The following is a 20035-nucleotide window of genomic DNA, read 5'->3' as shown; positions in this document are numbered from 1 at the left end:
ATAAATTTTTTCACATGTTGAGACAGCTACAGAGAAAGCATATGACAGCCAAACAATCAACGGTGTGCACATCATCAACTGTTCTCGCCAAGAGCCCATTGTGCGTGGAACTAACGGCCAATAAAACTGAAGTGCACCACTTAGTAATCTGCATTGCCAATCAATAGGTCATTCCATCTTGCCATCTAGACATATCATGCGTGACCACTGACCAGCCATGACTCAGATTTTAATTGGAATTAAATAGGTTAAATATTAAAATTCTTTAAAGAAAAACAATTCTGTCGAGATAAGGAGTCGTGTGTGTAACATACAATTCTCTGAAGAAAAACAATGTGTAGACAAGACGTGTAAGAAACAGAGACGTGCATATATTGTAGTATACATGGAAACTGACTTCAAGTAGGAGCTATCTATCTGCTGACACAAAATAATAACGGCTCAGATATTGTATAGGTTTAAAACGTACAGATGACAAACTCTAACCTACAAACTCTAGCCTTAACTATGCTTCTTTACAAATAAGAATTCTATATCGACTCAATTCGTGCACATCCAGGCAAGACACCGCTCCCGATCTCGTCCTTCATCACATACATGCAATAATTAGTCCTCTCGCCAGCAACAAGGAGCAGACAGGTTGTGTGGCAGTACTTGCAGGTAATGTTCATTATCTCCTTCCACAAATAATACATGAATGTCTCCTTGCAATGATTAATACTATATGCATTAACTCTCTGATCTCATTACACATGCTTTGTATTAACTTGAATTACAGAGAGAAAGCGCCGATAAACTTGAGATTCAGATCACCAATTACAGAGCGTGCACATCCCGGCAAGACATTGCCCTCCTCTCGCAAGCAACAAGGAGCAGACAGGTTGTGTGGCAGTACTTGCAGCCAATGTTCATTATCTCCTTCCACAAATAATATATGCATGTCTCCTGCAATGATTAATATATACATCAACTCTCCGATCTCATTACACATGCTTTGTATTAACTTGAATTACAGAGAGAAAGTGGCGATAAAATTGAGATTCTGATCACCAATTACAGAGCATATACGTCCTCTCATCGGAAGGTGACAACACAAGTATCCTTCTTTCACAATAGAATAATGATTTTAGACGATTTAAAATCCTCTATTGGAAAACAATCCATATGAAAAAGAATCTTATCAGGAAACTATCTGTTCCATACAAATACCTTCAGCATCCTTGCAAACAATGTGGTGCCTGACATGTTTACATTAAATTTATCATCAACAATTCTGAATTTCTAGACAAATAAAATCAGTTAAGTATAAGATGTTCTCACTTATATCTCAGAATAAAATCAGTTACACCTTTTACCTCATTTATTTCAGGATTCACTAGCCGCAGTCAACATGTGTCAAACACGCACTAGAGCAAATCAAAACAACGGAAGGTGTTCATTACCACAGTACCAAAAATAATCATATAAATATTAATTTACTTGGATTATTAAAGTGATAAAAACAATAAAATGCAGGAATATGTGGCATCATCAAGGAATCTAAATACCTGAGCAAGCAGCCTCCAAACTAGCAACACTCTAATCTAATGATAGTCAATCAGACATCATTAGAGCAGCAGCAAAGGAAGCTAGGCGGAAAAGGAAAGAGATCCTCAAGCTGAAAAAGGCAAGCAAACGACTAAGGACAGCAAAGGGCAATGACTGTGAAGTATCTCATGTAGCGAAGGATGTCACTCAAATTTCATATCTGGGAAAACCAAATTGTGTTTCTGAATTTTGCAATGCCATTATGTGGCATGGAGAGAGAAGCACAAGCACAGGTAACATCACAGTTCCACAATTTGGTCTCTGCTGCAAGGAAGGGAAAGTTAAATTACCACCACTGAAACAAGCTCCGCTGTATCTCCGACAGCTACTACGTTACAATGAAAGAGGAGAATCATCAAATTTCCGCAAGAACATCAGGTTGTACAACTCGATGTTCGCATTCACTTCAATGGGAGGAAAGGTTGACTATGAAATTAATAAGCAGGCATCTGGACCGTATGTTTTCCGTTTGAATGGCCAGAATTACCATCATATTGGCACTTTACTTCCTAAAGATGACGTGACGAAGCCAAAATTTGCCCAATTGTACATACATGACATAGAAAATGAAGTGCAGAATAGGATTAATGCATCTGCTTCAACGGAGAGTAAGACACAACCAGATGAAAACATTGTCAAAGGACTACTGGAGATGCTTGATGAGCACAATGTTTTACTCAAATCATTTCATATGGCAAGGGACAGATTCCAAAACTGACGTATTAAAGATGTAAGACTAAGATTGATCAACAAAAGGTCGAAAGATGGACGGCAATACAACCTACCATCTGCCTCAAAAGTCGCAGCACTAATTATTGGGGAACAAGATGGAGAAAATAATGAATTTGATATAACAGTTGAGACCAAAGACAGAATGTTACAGAGGATTTCAGAGTTGCACCCAAGCTAAATGTCAATGCAGTACCCCTTGCTTTTTCCATATGGAGAAGATGGTTTCAGACCAGAAATAGAGTATGAGAAAAAAGAGGTAGCAAAGGTAAAAGAAAGTATGTAACAATGCTGGAGTTTTATGTGTATCGCATACAACAACGTCTAAACCAAGCTTCAACATTGCAAATGAGTGGACGTTTGTTCCTGCAGTTCTTAGTTGATGTAGCAACGTACATTGAACAGTGGAGACGAAATTGGTACAGGACAAACCAAGGTAAGTTGAGGACAGAACTGTACAGAGGACTGCATGATGCAATAGAAAATGGAGATACACGAACCGAAAAGAATCATACTACCCTCATCATATAATGGCAGTCCAAGAAATAAGCAGCAAAACTACCAAGATGCCATGGCGATTTGTCGTTGGGCTGGCTATCCTGATCTCTTCCTTACTTTTACATGCAATCCAAAATGGCTGGAAATACAAGATATGTTGGATCTGATTCCAGGCCAGAAACCTGAAGATCGTCCAGATATTGTTGCCAGAGTATTCATGTTAAAACTGAAGGAACTTATGAATGACATAAAGAACGAAAAGTGTTTTCGACAAACAATTGCAAGTAAGTTTACCTAATAAGTACATATTCACTCTTTCCTAGATGATTGTCCTAACTCATTTCTTCTCAAATTTGTTTACTTTCATACAGTTGTCTACACTATAGAGTTCTAGAAAAGAGGCCTCCCGCATGCACACATACTGGTGTTTCTACACCCAGATGATAAAGATCCAAGTCCTTCCCAGATCGACAAAATCATATCAGCCGAAATTCCTGATAAGAATAGTGATCCAGAAGGGTATGAAGCAGTGCAAAATTACAAGATACATGGTCCATGTGGTCAAGCACACCCCAAATCACCATGCATGGTCGATAAAAGTTGTGCCAAACATTTCCCCAAGAATTTTTGCACTGAGACTACCATAGATGAAGATAACTATCCAGTATATAGAAGGCGAGATGATGGCAACACTGTGGACAAAAATGGAGTGAAGCAAGACAATAGATTTGTTGTGCCATTGTAACGCCCCGGATACAACTTTCCATATTCGTAACTCCAACTCTTGCCTTTTCCGGAGAGGCGATATGATATTTCCTTCGTGGTTGGGTATTTGTCTTTTGTTTTGCATTTTGTTCATGGCATGCATCTCATCTCATAGCATTATGTGCACCGCATCCATATTTTTTTATAAAACTCGTAACCATTCGCAGTTGCCCTTTCTTTCTTTGCCTCCGTTGGCATTTTGTCAGGACCTTGTCCTCGTTGACCTCCTCGGACCGCTTTGCCTTTGTTGACCTTCTCGCAGACCATTTGGACCCCTCTCTTCTCTCTTTATCCGAGACCAACAAAACCCCCTTGACCCCGTGGCCTTTTGGCAGACCCCATTGTCTTTGTTTCCCCCTCTCGTCTAAATGCCCACCCTCTCTACACTTTGCTCAGTCCCCCTCGCGCGCGTCCGTAAGCTGTCCCGAACCTGACCCGGGTTGTTGTTACCGATGGGTGCAGATCATCCCCAAAACATCTCCGTTTTCTTAATTGGACGCTCTAGCCTATTTATTCCGGGCCGTCCGATTACGATCGGAGGGACCAAATAGTCCCTAGCAAAATCCACCTACTATATATACACGGGATCCAACCCTAGAAATTAGGCAGCTTGTCCCATCCTCCTCATTCCTCCTAGCCGCTGCCACTCTCTCCCTTGGTTTTAGCGCCGAGCCAACCAGCCACCACCGATCCTCTTCCTTGGGATCCATCCCCTCCCGATCCACCAACCACAACCATACTTCTCCCCTCCTCGTTTCCCCCTCCTCTGCTCGTTCGTCCCCAAGAAGCGCCTCCACCGTCGTCGGCAGCCGCGTCACCAGGACCCTCACGCACGAGCTCCTCCCTTCTCACGCGCTTGAGACCAGCAGCTCTCCTCGAGCCGGCCACAGCAGCAGCCCCAGGCCGACCCCGCGCCCTCTCCCTCGGTCCCTCCTTCTCTTCCTTCTTTCTCCTGATCTCACATCTCTCTCTATCACAGGACCCTGACGGCCAAGGCACCAGGAGCCCGAGCCTCCCATCGCCAAACGCCACCGTGGCCAGCCGCCGGAACCCGAGTGGACCATGCCGCAGCTCCTCTGCCTCCTTCCTTTCTCTCTTTCTTCTTCTTCACTGTCGTTTCTCTCTCCCTCCCTCACGCTACGCTCTCTGTCTCTTAACACAGGACGCCGCTGCCATGGCCTCAAGTCGAGCTGCCCTCGGCCTCCTCCGATCGCCCAACCATCAGATCCGTTCCGCTGTTCCTTGTTGTCCCCTCTTCGGATCTCGCTGCGAGACGCCCGCGCCGAGTCCAGTGCCAAGCCGCCGCCGTTGCCCCTGTTTCCTGCCGCTGCACCGCTGCTTCCTTCTTCGTCCACACGCGCAGGTGCTCGCATTGACCGTGTCAACCAGCGGCTCGTCCCGCACCTCTGCTTGCTGCGTTGACCCGATCTGGCCTCCTCGTTCGATGCAGTGCCCCTTCCAGCCCTTCTACTCCACCGACCGGCCCAAGGCCCAGGGTGAGCAGCCCCACTGGCCTTTCCTCTATTGGGCTAGTCAGATGCGGCATGTACCATGTTTTTTCCTAGTTCTGCAAATTTGCTATTTATCCAGTGATTTAACAGATTTGCAGAAACCCCCTTGCACATCATGCATATAATAACTCATGAACCGTGCATCATCTTAAAATATTTTATATATGTAAAATACTTAGAATTCTGTGTAGATTAATAATATGCCACTTTCATCCATGTTTAAAATGCTCAAAATGTTGTTTGTTTAAATTTGCTTAAATGCCATGTTAAAATATTTTATTTCATAACTAAATAACCGTAGCTCGGTTTTAAATGTTCTTTATATGTAAATGGGGTGAAAAAATGCCTAGTTTAACATGGTCCACTTTATTTTCCTGTTTAACAAGTTTAAAATATGTTTTAGGGCAGAACAGTACCAAATTCGAAATGTGGGCATGAGGATTTTTCGGAATTGTTGTTCGTTGTTCCGGCCTCATCTAAACTTGCCTAGATAGGTAGTTTTATTATGCTTCACCTCTTGCCATGTTTAACAACATTTAATATTGTTTGGTAGATTAAACGAGATTAAACTAAATATGTCAATGTGGTGTTTTGTCAATATGCAACTCGTTGCATATTGAGCTCCACTTAACTTGTAGTATTGTTTGTTGTACTTTCCCATGCCAAGCCTCATTAAACTAGACATGCATCATATTTGATTGTGCATCATGCCATGTCTTTGTGATGGTTGTTTACCATATTGTTTGCTTCTTTCCGGGTTGCTTCTCTCGTTAGCTTCGGTTTCATTCCGGAGTTGTGAGGATTCGTTCGACTATGTTGGTTCGTCTACTTCATCGACTCATTCTTCTTCCTAGCGGGATTTCAGGCAAGATGACCGCTACCCTGGATCTCACTACTATCATTGCTATGCTAGTTTCTTCGTTCTATCGCTATGCTGCGCTACCTATCATTTGCTCTTCAAGCCTCCCAAATTGCCATGTCAGCCCCTAACCTTTTCACCCTTCCTAGCAAACCATTGCTTGGCTATGTTACCGCTTTGCTCAGCCCCTCTTATAGCGTTGTTAGTTGCAGGTGAAGTTGAAGATTGCTCCATGATGGGCAGGGTTATGTTGGGATATCACAATATCTCTTATTTAATTAACGCATCTATATACTTGGTAAAGGGTGGAAGGCTCGGCCTTATGCCTGGTGTTTTGTTCCACTCTTGTCGCCCTAGTTTCCGTCATACCGGTGTTATGTTCCTGGATTTTGCGTTCCTTACGCAGTTGGGTGATTTATGGGACCCCCTTGACAGTTCGCTTTGAATAGAACTCCTCCAGCAAGGCCCAACCTTGGTTTTACCATTTGCCTCACCTAGCCCTTTTCCCCTTGGGTTTCCGGAGCCCGAGGGTCATCTTTATTTACCCTCCTGGGCCAGTGCTCGTCGTGAGTGTTGGTCCAACCTGTCAGCCGCCGGTGGCCACCAGGGGCAACTCTAGTATGGCCTACCGGAAGTTTGGACAATACGGTGTGCCCTGAGAACGTGATATGTGGAGCTCCTATCAGGATTTGTCGGCACATTCGGGCGGCTTTGCTGGTCTTGTTTTACCATTGTCAAAATGTCTTGTAAACCGGGATTCCGAGACTGATCGGGTCTTCCTGGGAGAAGGAATATCCTTCGTTGACCGTGAGAGCTTGTGATGGGGTAAGTTGGGACACCCCTGCAGGGTATAAACTTTCGAGAGCCGTGCCCGCGGTTATGTGGCAGATGGGAATTTGTTAATGTCCAGTTGTAGATAACTTGACACCAGATCTCAATTAAAACGCATCAACCGCGTGTGTAACAGTGATGGTCTCTTTTCGGCAGAGTCTGGGAAGTGAACACGGTTTTGGGTTATGTTTGACGTAAGTAGGAGTTCAGGATCACCTCTTGATCATTGCTAGCTTCACGACCGTTCCATTGTTTCTCTTCTCGCTCTTATTTGCGTATGTTAGCCACCATATATGCTTATTCGCTGCTGCAACCTCACCACTTTACCCCCTTTCTTTCCCATTAAGCTGTGCTAGTCTTGATACCCATGGTAATGGGATTGCTGAGTCCTCGTGGCTCACAGATTACTACAACAACAGTTGCAGGTACATGTTATGCCATGATCATGACGCGAGAGCGATGCTTGCTTGATTTGGAGTTCTTCTTCTGCTTCTTCTTCGATCAGGGGATAGGTTCCAAGTCGGCAGCCTGGGCTAGCAGGGTGGATGTCGTTTGAGTTTCTGTTTGTGTTTCATCCGTAGTCGGATGTTGATCTTATGTATGTTGTATTGATGTATTCGTGTGGCATTGTATGCCTTATATATGTATCCCCATCTATTATGTAATGTTGATGTAATGATATCCACCTTGCAAAAGCATCTTCAAGATGCGCTTCTATCCTTGGTGGGACCTTCGAGTTCCTTTAGGATAGGGTCGCATCTTGGACATGACAAGTTGGTATCAGAGCCTCGACCGACCACAGGAGCCCCCTTGATTGTTGGCCGTTGTTGAGTCTAGAAGAAAACTATTTTGAGTCTTTGGATTATATATATCAGAGAGTAGGATTCTTTTTACTCCTCAGCCCCCTTCATCGCTCTGGTGAGGACTCCTGACATAGATGATTTGTCTTTCTTCTCCTCAAATTTCACTAAAAAAAATTTAGGATCACGCGGGTATCTTGGGATCGTTCCGATAGTCTTGTGACGAGAACATTGTTCTTGGTGCCTCCTGACATTTAGGAGTTGTGGCAGTGTCCCGGGGAGTTGAGCTCCGAGGTGTTGTCATCACAATTTTATCGTTGCAGTTCTGGAATACCTGAGTTTTGCCGACATCGAAAATCTCTTTTATGCAGTTGTTGGTGAGATAACCTCGACGCCACCCAGTACTGGGGAGTTCGGGAGTATTGCCATAGCTCGTATAACAGATGCTTTTCGAAGGTTGAGGTACACGATTTTCGGAGTTTTCTTGGTTATGTGTTGACGGATGGATACAGCTGGATGTAGGGATTGTTAGTTTGGGTGAGATATATTGCTTCCCCTGTATCTCCAACACCAGATTGCATAACCAGAAAGTTTCAGGAGTTTATAGGTGTGAATTCAAGTAGCTCCTAGAATATCTTTCCGACAGATGCCTGATATGGGATTGGGTAAATCTCTATCATATGTATTTGTTCCGGCTTATTTCTGCAAGCCAATCCTTTGTTTTGTTTTGAGTTGTGGTATTTGAGTTGCTTCAATGCCAAGTGTTGATTCCATACCTTTTCTAAACGGTGTTCTCATATTGCTATGTGAATACTAATCCTTCTTGATCATTGAGGTTTTCACGTCAATTCTTTCCGACCGGTGTGCTTCTCTTCAAGTGGATCCGATCATTTCAACATCCGCAAGATGAATTCTAAGTTTTTCTCAACGGTATCCATTTCATCTGCCCCAAGCTGCCTTTGTTTTCCCGCCCTCCCACCCTTTTTCTTCAAGGACTCAGATTTCTTAATCAAGTATCCATTTATTCATGTGAAGTCTCTTCACTCTTTTCAATCAATGTTTTGATCCGGTGATCCCTCGTGAAGATGCTCACGAGCTTCAAGTTCATCATCCTTCGTTCTTTTTTTCTTCTCCGGTGGATCCAATTCAAGCCTTCAGTGTTGTTCATATTCCTTTCCTCGTGTCAAATGCTTTCTCATGCCGGTGCACCTCTCAATCACTCACCTCTTGCTATTCATTTGTTCCAGAGTGTTGAAGATATCTCAGAAGATTTGTGTTTCCATTCTTAATCCGTTCAAGCTATTTGGAGATTGTTATCTCATTCAAGCCATTTAATTCAACCGGTGCAATCTCTCTTTAAAATCATTTTCAACGGCGTGTTTCTTTTTAGTGGGCCCTAACCTACAAGTCTTTTCCCAGGATCTTACCTGACTCTTCAAATTATTCAGGAGCTATTCCCAAATTCATTTCCAAGTTTGACGTAAGAATGAATTTTCATCAGTCACATGCCTTCTCCAAGGTCGTTTTCAAATTCTTTTCATCTTTGGCTCAACCTTTCCTCTTTTAATTCTCCCGGAGTATCTCAACAATTCATGGTGGTGTTTCTCATCGTCATTCTCGGATTTTGAAGACCGAACAAGAGTTCCTCTTAAATCCTTACCCGTTCTTCCAAAGATGCGTAGTTCAAGCTTGATGCCATCCTCTCATAATTGTTTTCGACTATGAGGATTCTTTTCTTACCATCCGGAGCATTTCATGAGTTTTTTTCCATTTCTTTCCTCTGAAGGCCATCATGTCATAATTCTTCATTCTCAGTGTGTAGCTATCGTTCTCCAAATCTTACCGGTGCATTGTTCAAGTAACCTCTAATCAGTTCATGGCCTCTTTGTTCTCATGTATCTAAATCCCCTCAAGTATCTTCATTCGTTTTCCTATTCTTTTCGGTGAATTGTTCCCTTGCTACTCTCTTTTCCAATTTTTACGGTGGTTCGTTCAAGATTTCACTTCCTTCCTTATCATATTAATTCATTCGTTGTTTCCAAATTCCACCGGTGGTTCCATCAATACCTTCTCAAGTTCGCGCTATATCTCTTTTAATCCTTTCTACGGGAATAAGTAGTATGCCAAATCCATTGCTTGTCATCAATTTAATTTGATGAAGGATAAGCATACAATAAATCTTATTCTTATTTCCTCGAGGTGATTCAATTCTTTTATTTCCGGAGTTCCAAGTTTTCTCAGTTATATGGTTGCAAAGCTTCATCTAAATCATTGCAAGGCTTCACCTTGTGTTTTCAAGTTCTCTTTCTTTCTATCACCATTTTATTACCAGAGTTCTTCATGGAGGATCTACATGGTGGTTCGTCAAGGATTCTTTCATTCTTTAATTGTTCTTCAAGATTTCCCTCGAAACTAAGATCCACCAAGCTATACTCAAAAATAAACATGGTGCTCAACACATGTTTTTTTGTTAGGAGTTCAAGTATTCTTCTTCTTGCATTTCGAAGTGCAATTCTTTCTACCTTATCTCTTGAGATGGTGTTATGCCATTCTTGATAATTTTCCTTCGTGTTTCATGATTCACAAGTTTTCAAGACTGACATATTTAAATCCATCATTTTCTGTTCGTTCAAGAGATCTTTTCAACCAATCAATCTTTTGTTGGAGTTATATTGGGTTATATCTCACCTACAGCCTTCCCTAAGGAATGTAGCTATTTGTGGTGCTTATCAATGATCCATTTTTCTCCTTCTCATCTCGGTGAAGAAGTTTTTCTTCTCTTTGGTGCTCTCAATCAAATCAATGGTTTCCATTAGTGGCCGGTTGTCACCTCATAGTCTTGAGATGTTTTCCATAAGCCCACTACAAGCTTATTCGTTTCGTTGTGGGTTTTCCAACAACTCCATTATAACCTTCTCGGAAGGGTGCTTTCCAAGCTCATTTGTGGCAGAAGTTGGCATTTCTTCTCCATTCCTTTATTCCAATGATCTATCTTCTATTTTTTCTTACGGAGGCATGGTGATGTTGCTCTCTTCGCTCATCATCTCGAATTGTGAGGATCATGTTTTTCGTGCTTATCCATTTAACCGGAGTGTTGTGTTCTCATTCAAGTTCTTTCAAGTTATCAAGTTTTGCCTTTCTTTTCAACCCGAGTGCTGTCTGGAATCCTTCTTACCCATTGTGCCATTCTTTCAATAGTTTCGGAGGCAGTGTGTTGTTGATTTCATCAAGTATCTTCCCATCTTCTCAAGTTCATGTTCTATTCCTTCCATGTTCAACCGGAGTGCTGCCCGAATTCTTCCTCTCTCATCTTGTTTTAACCGGAGTGGTTTCGAATGCTATCTTGTCCATTAAACTCTTGATTCATGTCTTTGCAACCTTCAAGGTTCTCATAATGTTGCTTGTTCCTCGTGTTTAAGGAGTGTTTTCAATCTCGTTCATCTCCCTTGTATTCTCTCTTTCAATTTGTGCAACCTCTTAGGGTTCATGGTTTCACTCATTTGTCGAAGAAGCAACTAAGTTTTACCTCTTCTCTTCCTCTTCCGTTTCTCTCCGGTGCCATCCTAGATCTCGGGACGAGATCCTCTCGTAGTGGTGGAGTGTTGTAACGCCCCGGATACAACTTTCCATATTCGTAACTCCAACTCTTGCCTTTTCCGGAGATGCGATATGATATTTCCTTCGTGGTTGGGTTTTTGTCTTTTGTTTTGCATTTTGTTCATGGCATGCATCTCATCTCATAGCATTATGTGCATCACATCCATATGTTTTCATAAAACTCGTAACCGTACGCAGTTGCCCTTTCTTTCTTTGCCTCTGTTGGCATTTTGTCAGGCCCTTGTCCTCGTTGACCTCCTCGGACCGCTTTGCCTTTGTTGACCTTCTCGCAGACCATTTGGACCCCTCTCTTCTCTCTTTCTCCGAGACCAACAAAACCCCCTTGACCCCGTGGCCTTTCGACAGACCCCATTGTCTTTGTTCCCCCTCTCGTCTAAATGCCCACCCTCTCTACACTTTGCTCAGTCCCCCTCGTGCGCATATGTAAGTTGTCCCGAACCCGACCCGGGTTGTTGTTACCGATGGGTGCAGATCATCCCCAAAACATCTCCTTTTTCTTAATTGGACGCTCATGCCTATTTATTCCGGGCCGTCCGATTACAATCGGAGGGACCAAATAGCCCCTAGCCAAATCCACCTACTATATATACACGGGATCCAACCCTAGAAATTAGGCAGCTTGTCCCATCCTCCTCATTCCTCCTAGCCGCCGCCACTCTCTTCCTTGGTTTCAGCACCGAGCCAACCAGCCACCACCGATCCTCTTCCTTGGGATCCATCCCCTCCCGATCCACCAACCACAACCAGACTCCTCCCCTCCTTGTTTCCCCCTCCTCTGCTTGTTCGTCCCCGAGGAGCACCTCCACCATCACTGGCGACTGCGTCACCAGGACCCTCGCGCACGAGCTCCTCCCTTCTCACGCGCCTGAGACCAGCAGCTCTCCTCGAGCCGGCCGCTGCAGCAGCCCCAGGCCGACCCCGCGCCCTCTCCCTCGGTCCCTCCTTCTCTTCCTTCTTTCTCCTGATCTCACATCTCTCTCTCTATCGCAGGACCCTGACGGCCAAGGCGCCAGGAGCCCGAGCCTCCCGTCGCCAAACGCCACCGTGGCCAGCCGTCGGAACCCGACTAGACCATGGCGCAGCTCCTCTGCCTCCTTCCTTTCTCTCTTTCTTCTTCTTCACTATCGTTTCTCTCTCCCTCCCTCACGCTACGCTCTCTGTCTCTCAACGCAGGACGCCGCTGCCATGGCCTCAAGTCGAGCCGCCCTCGACCTCCTCCGGCCGCCCAACCATCAGATCCGTTGTGCCGTTCCTCGTCGTCCCCTCTTCGGATCTCGCTGCGAGACGCCCGCGCCGAGTCCAGCGCCAAGCCGCCGCCGTTTCCCCTGTTTCCTGCCACTGCACCGCTAGTGCCTTCTTCGTCCACAGGTGCAGGTGCTCGCATTGGCCGCGTCAACCAGCGGCTCGTCCCGCGCCTCTGCTCGCTGCGTTGACCCGATCTGGCCTCCTCGTTCGATCCAGCTCCCCTTCCAGCCCTTCTACTCCACCAACCAGCCCAAGGCCCAGGGTGAGCAGCCCCATTGGCCTTTCCTCTATTGGGCTAGTCAGATGCGGCCTGTACCATGTTTTTTCCCAGTTTTGCAAATTTGCTATTTATCCAGTGATTTAACAGATTTGCAGAAACCACTTGCACATCATGCATATAATAACTCATGAACGGTGCATCATATTAAAATATTTTATATATGTAAAATGCTTAGAATTTTGTGTAGATTAATAATATGCCACTTTCATCCATGTTTAAAATGCTCAAAATGCTGTTTGTTTAAATTTGCTTAAATGTCATGTTAAAATGATTTATTTCATTACTAAATAACCGTAGCTCGGTTTTAAATGTTCTTTATATGTAAATGGGGTGGGAAAATGCCTAGTTTAACATGGTCCACTTTATTTTCCTGTTTAACAACTTTAAAATATGTTTTAGGGCAGAACAGTACCAAATTCGAAATGTGGACATGAGGATTTTTCGGAATTGTTGTTCGTTGTTCCGGCCTCATTTAAACTTGCCTAGATAGGTAGTTTTATTATGCTTCACCTCTTGCCATGTTTAACAACATTTAATATTGTTTGGTAGCTTAAACAAGATTAAACTAAATATGTCAATGTGGTGTTTTGTCAATATGCAACTCGTTGCATATTGAGCTCCACTTAACTTGTAGTATTGTTTGTTGCACTTTGCCATGCCATGCCTCATTAAACCGGACATGCATCATACTTGATTGTGCATCATGCCATGTCTTTGTGATGGTTGTTTACCATATTTTTTTCTTCTTTCCGGGTTGCTTCTCTCGTTAGCTTCGGTTTCGTTCCAGAGTTGTGAGGATTCGTTCGACTACGTTGGTTCGTCTACCTCATCGACTCATTCTTCTTCCTAGCGGGATTTCAGGCAAGATGACCGCTACCCTAGATCTCACTACTATCATTGCTATGCTAGTTGCTTCATTCTATCGCTATGCTGCACTATCTATCATTTGATCTTCAAGCCTCCCAAATTGCCATGTCAGCCCCTAACCTTTTCACCCTTCCTAGCAAACCATTGCTTGGCTATGTTACCGCTTTGCTCAGCCCCTCTTATAGCATTGTTAGTTGCAGGTGAAGTTGAAGATTGCTCCATGATGGATAGGGTTATGTTGGGATATCACAATATCTCTTATTTAATTAATGCATCTATATACTTGGTAAAGCGTGGAAGGCTCGGCCTTATGCCTGGTGTTTTGTTCCACTCTTGCCGCCCTAGTTTCCGTCATACCGGTGTTATGTTCCCGGATTTATCGTTCCTTACGCGGTTGGGTGATTTATGGGACCCCCTTGACAGTTTTCTTTGAATAAAACTCCTCCAGCAAGGCCCAACCTTGGTTTTACCATTTGCCTCACCTAGCCCTTTTCCCCTTGGGTTTCCGGAGCCCGAGGGTCATTTTTATTTACCCCCCCCCCCGGGCCAGTGCTCGTCATGAGTGTTGGTCCAACCTATCAGCCGCCGGTGGCCACCAGGGGCAACTCTGGGATGGCCTACCGGAAGTTTGGACAATCCGGTGTTCCCTGAGAACGAGATATGTCTAGCTCCTATCAAGATTTGTCGGCACATTCGGGTGGCTTTGCTGGTCTTGTTTTACCATTGTCAAAATGTCTTGTAAACCGGGATTCCGAGACTGATCGGGTCTTCTTGGGAGAAGGAATATCCTTTGTTGACCGTGAGAGCTTGTGATGGGCTAAGTTGGGACACCCCTGCAGGGTATAAACTTTCGAGAGCCGTGCCCGCGGTTATGTGGCAGATGAGAATTTTTTAATGTCCGGTTGTAGATAACTTGACACCAGATCCGAATTAAAACGCATCAACCGCGTGTGTAGCCGTGATAGTCTCTTTTCGGCGGAGTCCGGAAATAGAACACGGTTTTGGGTTATGTTTGACGTAAGTAGGAGTTCAGGATCACCTCTTGATCATTGCTAGCTTCACAACCGTTCCATTGTTTCTCTTCTCGCTCTTATTTGCGTATGTTAGCCACCATATATGCTTAGTCGCTGCTGCAACCTCACCACTTTACCCCCTTTCTTTCCCATTAAGCTTTGCTAGTCTTGATACCCATGGTAATGGGATTGCAGAGTCCTCGTGGCTCACAGATTACTACAACAACAGTTGCAGGTACAGGTTATGCGATGATCTTGATGCGAGAGCGATGCTTGCTTGTTTTGGAGTTCTTCTTCGGCTTCTTCTTCGATCAGGGGATAGGTTCCAGGTCGGCAGCCTGAGCTAGCAGGGTGGATGTCGTTTGAGTTTCCGTTTGTGTTTCATCCGTAGTCGGATGTTGATCTTATGTATGTTGTATTGATGTATTCGTGTGGCATTGTATGCCTTATGTATGTATCCCCATCTATTATGTAATGTTGATGTAATGATATCCACCTTGCAAAAGCGTCTTCAAGATGTGCTTCTATCCTTTGTGGGACCTTCGAGTTCCTTTAGGATAGGGTCACATCTTGGGCGTGACAGCCATACAATAGAAACCTACTGGTCAAGTATCAAGCCCACATAAATGTTGAATGGTGCAACAGATCAAGGTCTATAAAGTATTTATTCAAATACATCCACAAAGGAGAAGATCGAAACAACCGTCTTGATAGAAGCGGAAGACCAGCAAAGTGAAACAAGAGCTAGCAAATTAACAAACAGGGACAACGAAATCAAGAGGTACCTTGATGCCCGGTACATATCTGGATGTGAAGCCGCATGGCGCATATTTCAGTTTCCTCTTCAGTACAGAGAGCCTGCGGTTGAAAGGTTACAATTTCACCTAGAAAATGAACATGTCGTGGTGTTCCCGGACTCAATGGATTTAGATCAAATTGTATCCCGGCCTAACATAGAAAAGACAATGTTCACAGAATGGATGACAGCCAACCAGTTGCATGAAGAAGCTCACAGTTTGACGTATGCACAGTTTCCAACCAAATGGACTTGGCATGCACAAGAGAAAGAATGGAGGAAAAGGCGTGGTGGAAAAAAACCATAGGCAGGATTTACTATGCACAAACAATGAGCGGTGAAAAATACTACTTGAGAATGTTGTTAAATACCGTCAAAGGATGCAGATCATATGAAGAAATTCGAACAGTTGATGGGGTTGTACATCCAACATTCAAAGCCGCATGTTATGCTCTTGGGCTACTTAACGACGACAAAGAGTGGGATGACTGCATGAAGGAAGCATCCCATTGGGCCTCTGCTCCTCAAATGCGCCAACTTTTCTGCACAATACTTTTATTTTCTGAGGTGACGGATCTCGCAAAGTTGTGGCAAAAAATTGGGAGTTACTATCTGAGGATATCCAACGTCGGCAAAGAAGAATATTCAATTTTCAGGCCCTGGAACTCAACTCGGCACAAATAAAGAGCCTGCTCCTGGCAGAGATAGAACAACTGTTGACTAAAGGTGGTAAGTCCCTCAAAGATTTTCCAAGAATGCCACTACCATATAGTTCAGTTATTCAAGATCTAAATAATAGATTAGTAAATGAGGAACCAAACTACGATAAAGATTCTTTAAGAATAGAGACATGAAGTTAATGCATAAGCTAAATCAGGATCAGAGGATGGCTTTTGACGTTATAATAGAATCAGTCAACGACAGTCTTGGGAAATTGATTTTTGTTGACGGATATGGTAGAACTGGAAAGACATTTCTTTGGAAAGCAGTCACGACAAAATTAAGATCTGAAGGAAAAATAGTTCTAGCAGTTGCTTCAAGTGGTATAGCAGCACTTCTTTTACAGGGTGGAAGAACAGCTCATTCAAGATTTCACATTCCCCTCAAGATCACTAATGAGTCCACATGCAACATCAAGCAAGGAACATTTCTTGCGGAGCTAATAAAGAAAATGTCACTGATAATATGGGATGAAGCACCTATGACACACAAGCGCTGTTTTGAGGCACTAGATAAAAGTTTGAGAGACATACTTCGGTTCACATATGAGGACGCAGAGAATAGACCATTTGGAGGAATGACAGTAGTCTTGGGAGGTGACTTCAGGCAAATCCTACCAGTTATACCGAAGGGGAAAAGAGAACATATCATTTCTGCATCAATAAAGAGATCCTACCTATGGAAGAACTTTCAGGAGTACCGACTCAAAGAAAATATGTGTCTGAATTCATCCGAAGGTAGTCCAGAAGAGAAAGCAAAAATAGCTGAATTCGCAAACTGGATACTAAACATAGGTGATGGCACAACGTCAACAATAGATCAAGAGGATTGGGTTGGCATCCCAGAGGACCTTATTTTACATGAAGGGGATGACCCGAAAGCATCTATTGTTAACACCACCTATCCTGACTTACACAGAAAATACACTGATAGAACATACCTAGAGGAAAGAGCGATCTTGTGCCCAAGAAACGAGACTATTGACCAGATTAATGCATACATCATGAGTCAAATCCCTGGAGAAGAGGTAACCTATTTCAGTTCAGATACAACATGCAAGGCAATGTCTACAGTGGAAGATGAAGATATGTTGTACCCAACTGAGTTTCTGAATAGTCTTACATTTTCTGGAATTCCAGACCATGAACTGAGGCTGAAAGTAGGATTACCAATAATGCTTATGAGGAACATCAATCAAAGTGCAGGACTTTGCAATGGGACAAGACTAACAATAACACAGCTAGGAAAGCGTTTCATTGAAGGACATGTCATAACAGGTCCTAACGTTGGTGACAAAGTTTACATCCCACGAATTATCATGTCACCAAGTGATTCAAAATGGCCTTTCATTCTAAAAAGGAGACAATACCCAATATCAGTGTGCTTTGCGATGACTATAAACAAAAGCCAGGGGCAATCTCTCAAAAAAGTTGGACTCTACTTAGAAAGGCAAGTGTTCACACATGGACAACTCTATGTTGCAATGTCAAGGGTGACCAGCAGAAATGGATTGAAGATACTCATATCAGATGAAGAGCGTCCATCCGACAAGGTTGCAAAAAACATTGTTTACAAAGATATATTATAGATATTGTTACAAGCATTCTGATATGACTAAATATAATGTGATGCAGACATAGCAGCCTTATTTGGTTTCAAATGGATATATCTGAAATATTTTATCAGAACGAAATTTATTTACTTTTGGGTATCTTATTATATTCATATATAGTCTATAGTCATTATTTAATTTAGTATGATTTTAGAATTTCTAGCAAACTCAATGTTCTGATGCATCCATTTAACAAACCCAAATATAGTGTTTGTGAGCTTGCTTCCGGCAGGAACAATCTGATTGGTGTCATACAATCTGCAAGTGCGTATATGGTACACATTTTTCTCTTTAATTTGTTGAATGTGTTCTTATGATTCTTGCAAGTGTCGAATAAATATTCATTATACTTACATGCACGTACATATAAAGATTTTTTATTCAGACTTTAGGTGCAGATTGAATTATTTGTGCGTGCGTGACAAAATAATAGGTACTATATGCCATTTCACCTACTGTTTTATTGTTTATATTTCAAAAGGTGATTACAGGGAAGATTCCCTAATTTAGTTTCTCAAAATCATATTTAGAAAGTTGTTATTTGTTTCAGGTGGATACATATCTTCTGAGGATTCCCCATCGAGAAGCGAGGTTGCTCGATTGATTTCATACATAAGCATAACCATGTAAAATTAGTGCAAGTTGTTTAAACTAAAAACCAGAACAGTTAATGATTGTTTCTAATGTGGCATGAGTAATCTTTTCTTTTTGTTTTGAAATAGTTCTACATGGTAATTTATTCTGAAAGATAAAAGTAAACTTACTTGACATTATAGAGGGCATCCAACTAAAATAAATAGTTTAAATGTGAGACATTTTAAATTTATTCTGAAAGATACAAACAAACCCCTATCAATGATTCTACTGCAGTGCTTTTCGATTAAATGGTTCTATGCCACAATGAATGAATCTACTACACTGCTATTCGAGCACATGGGTGAGAGCATGATGATTTCTTAGCTCCATTATTACTGAACATCTAATGTGGTTTTGCTAATCTTTATATCGTTCAGTAGGTGCGATGTGTGTGCATTTATCAATTACTATAACCTTTCTTTCTTCCCTAGCAATTCAGATCTGATTTAACAAATAATAGAAAATTCCAAGAGTCTAATTGCTAGAAAAAATATTAGAAACAGTAATTTGATAACCGTGCTATGCATGCCTAAAATTTATTTCATAGAGAGAGGACATGGTAAGGCAAAGGAAAGATATGCACCTGTTTGTACAAACACAGGGTCAAGGGAAAATGGGGATGGATAAGATTAGCCGCCGTTGTTGCTGGATGCGGAAACTCCGCTCAACAACACGGGCATCGGAGGAGATTGCAGATTCAGCAGGGACGACCTACCACACGGCAAAGGGGAACGGCCGGATGGCTGCCGCTACAGCCGGCGTTGCGATGTGTTCGCGAGGAATGACCTTTTGAGGTTACTGATGTACGTTGTCAACGAGAGCCACTGCCGCATCCACTCTCATGGGGCCGATCAGGCGAGCAAACTAGACAGGACGCCAGCGCCGACCGCGGCCGGCGAAACACGCCGACGACCAAAGCAAAAAATCTATCACTGATAAACATGCGCACAGTAGTGTAAAGAGGAGTAATATGTTACTCCCTCTATAAGAGCGTTTAGATTTTTTTAAGCGAAGTTTACATCGTTTACATAGTGATCTAAACGCCTATATATTACTTTAGAGAGGAAGTACCAATTTAAATGCGGTAGCAAATAAAATTAGGTTTCATATATTAAAAAATTGTGTAATAAAATTATATAAGGAAAAATTAAATTAACTCCGTACCAAATATGAGCAAAGAAAATGGGGATAATTATTTATCTTGCTTACAATTTAATCCAAATGAACATCACAATTCCCTTCAAATAAACTACTAGCTCTGTATAGTGATAAAATACAAGACGGTTTTAACAGTAAATACTACCAAAAAATACCAATCTAAATAATACACATGTAATGGCCTCCTAGAAAGGTAACTACAAATCATAGCGAAATCTAATTATTGAATATCCAGAACAAATGCTAATTTTAATAAAAGAATATATATATATATATATATATATATATATATATATATATAATGATTTTTGTTTGTCAAAAGAATAAATTTAGCGCTCTTTATATTCAACCGTTCATCTATTCAGACCCAGATAATTTTACATATGATCATCTATTGATCAAGATACTTTAACAAATGAACTAAATAGATGCTATTTATTATGATGGTTTTATCCATAACAATAAATATGCTAGCCCGTGCATTTGCACGGGTTGACGTCTAGTTAAGTT

At 42.5% G+C, this 20035-nt stretch overlaps 2 long non-coding RNA genes across 7 annotated transcripts; one reads left to right on the top strand and one right to left on the bottom strand.

Moving 5' to 3' along the window:
• Window positions 1–321: 321 nt before the first annotated feature.
• On the bottom strand, window positions 322–19761 carry LOC123111810 (uncharacterized). Of its 6 annotated transcripts, none has more exons than XR_006454758.1 (3): window positions 15389–19761; window positions 1356–1848; window positions 322–1238 (listed from the first exon to the last, which is right to left on the bottom strand). It is a non-coding gene; the product is annotated as an uncharacterized lncRNA (long non-coding RNA). The 6 variants fall into 6 exon arrangements; XR_006454757.1 differs by having other exon boundaries at window positions 322–1406; window positions 1548–1848; XR_006454759.1 differs by having other exon boundaries at window positions 322–1406; window positions 1548–1657.
• On the top strand, window positions 528–3285 carry LOC123111811 (uncharacterized). Its single transcript, XR_006454762.1, has 6 exons — window positions 528–660; window positions 779–880; window positions 1016–1084; window positions 1370–1431; window positions 1516–3098; window positions 3186–3285. It is a non-coding gene; the product is annotated as an uncharacterized lncRNA (long non-coding RNA).
• Window positions 19762–20035: the final 274 nt, after the last annotated feature.

This window comes from Triticum aestivum, chromosome 5B (assembly GCF_018294505.1).
Source record: "Triticum aestivum cultivar Chinese Spring chromosome 5B, IWGSC CS RefSeq v2.1, whole genome shotgun sequence".
In the NCBI taxonomy this organism is placed as follows: domain Eukaryota; kingdom Viridiplantae; phylum Streptophyta; class Magnoliopsida; order Poales; family Poaceae; genus Triticum; species Triticum aestivum.
The sequence above is the reverse complement of the archived record's forward strand: the minus strand, read 5'-3'. Positions and strand labels throughout refer to the sequence as shown.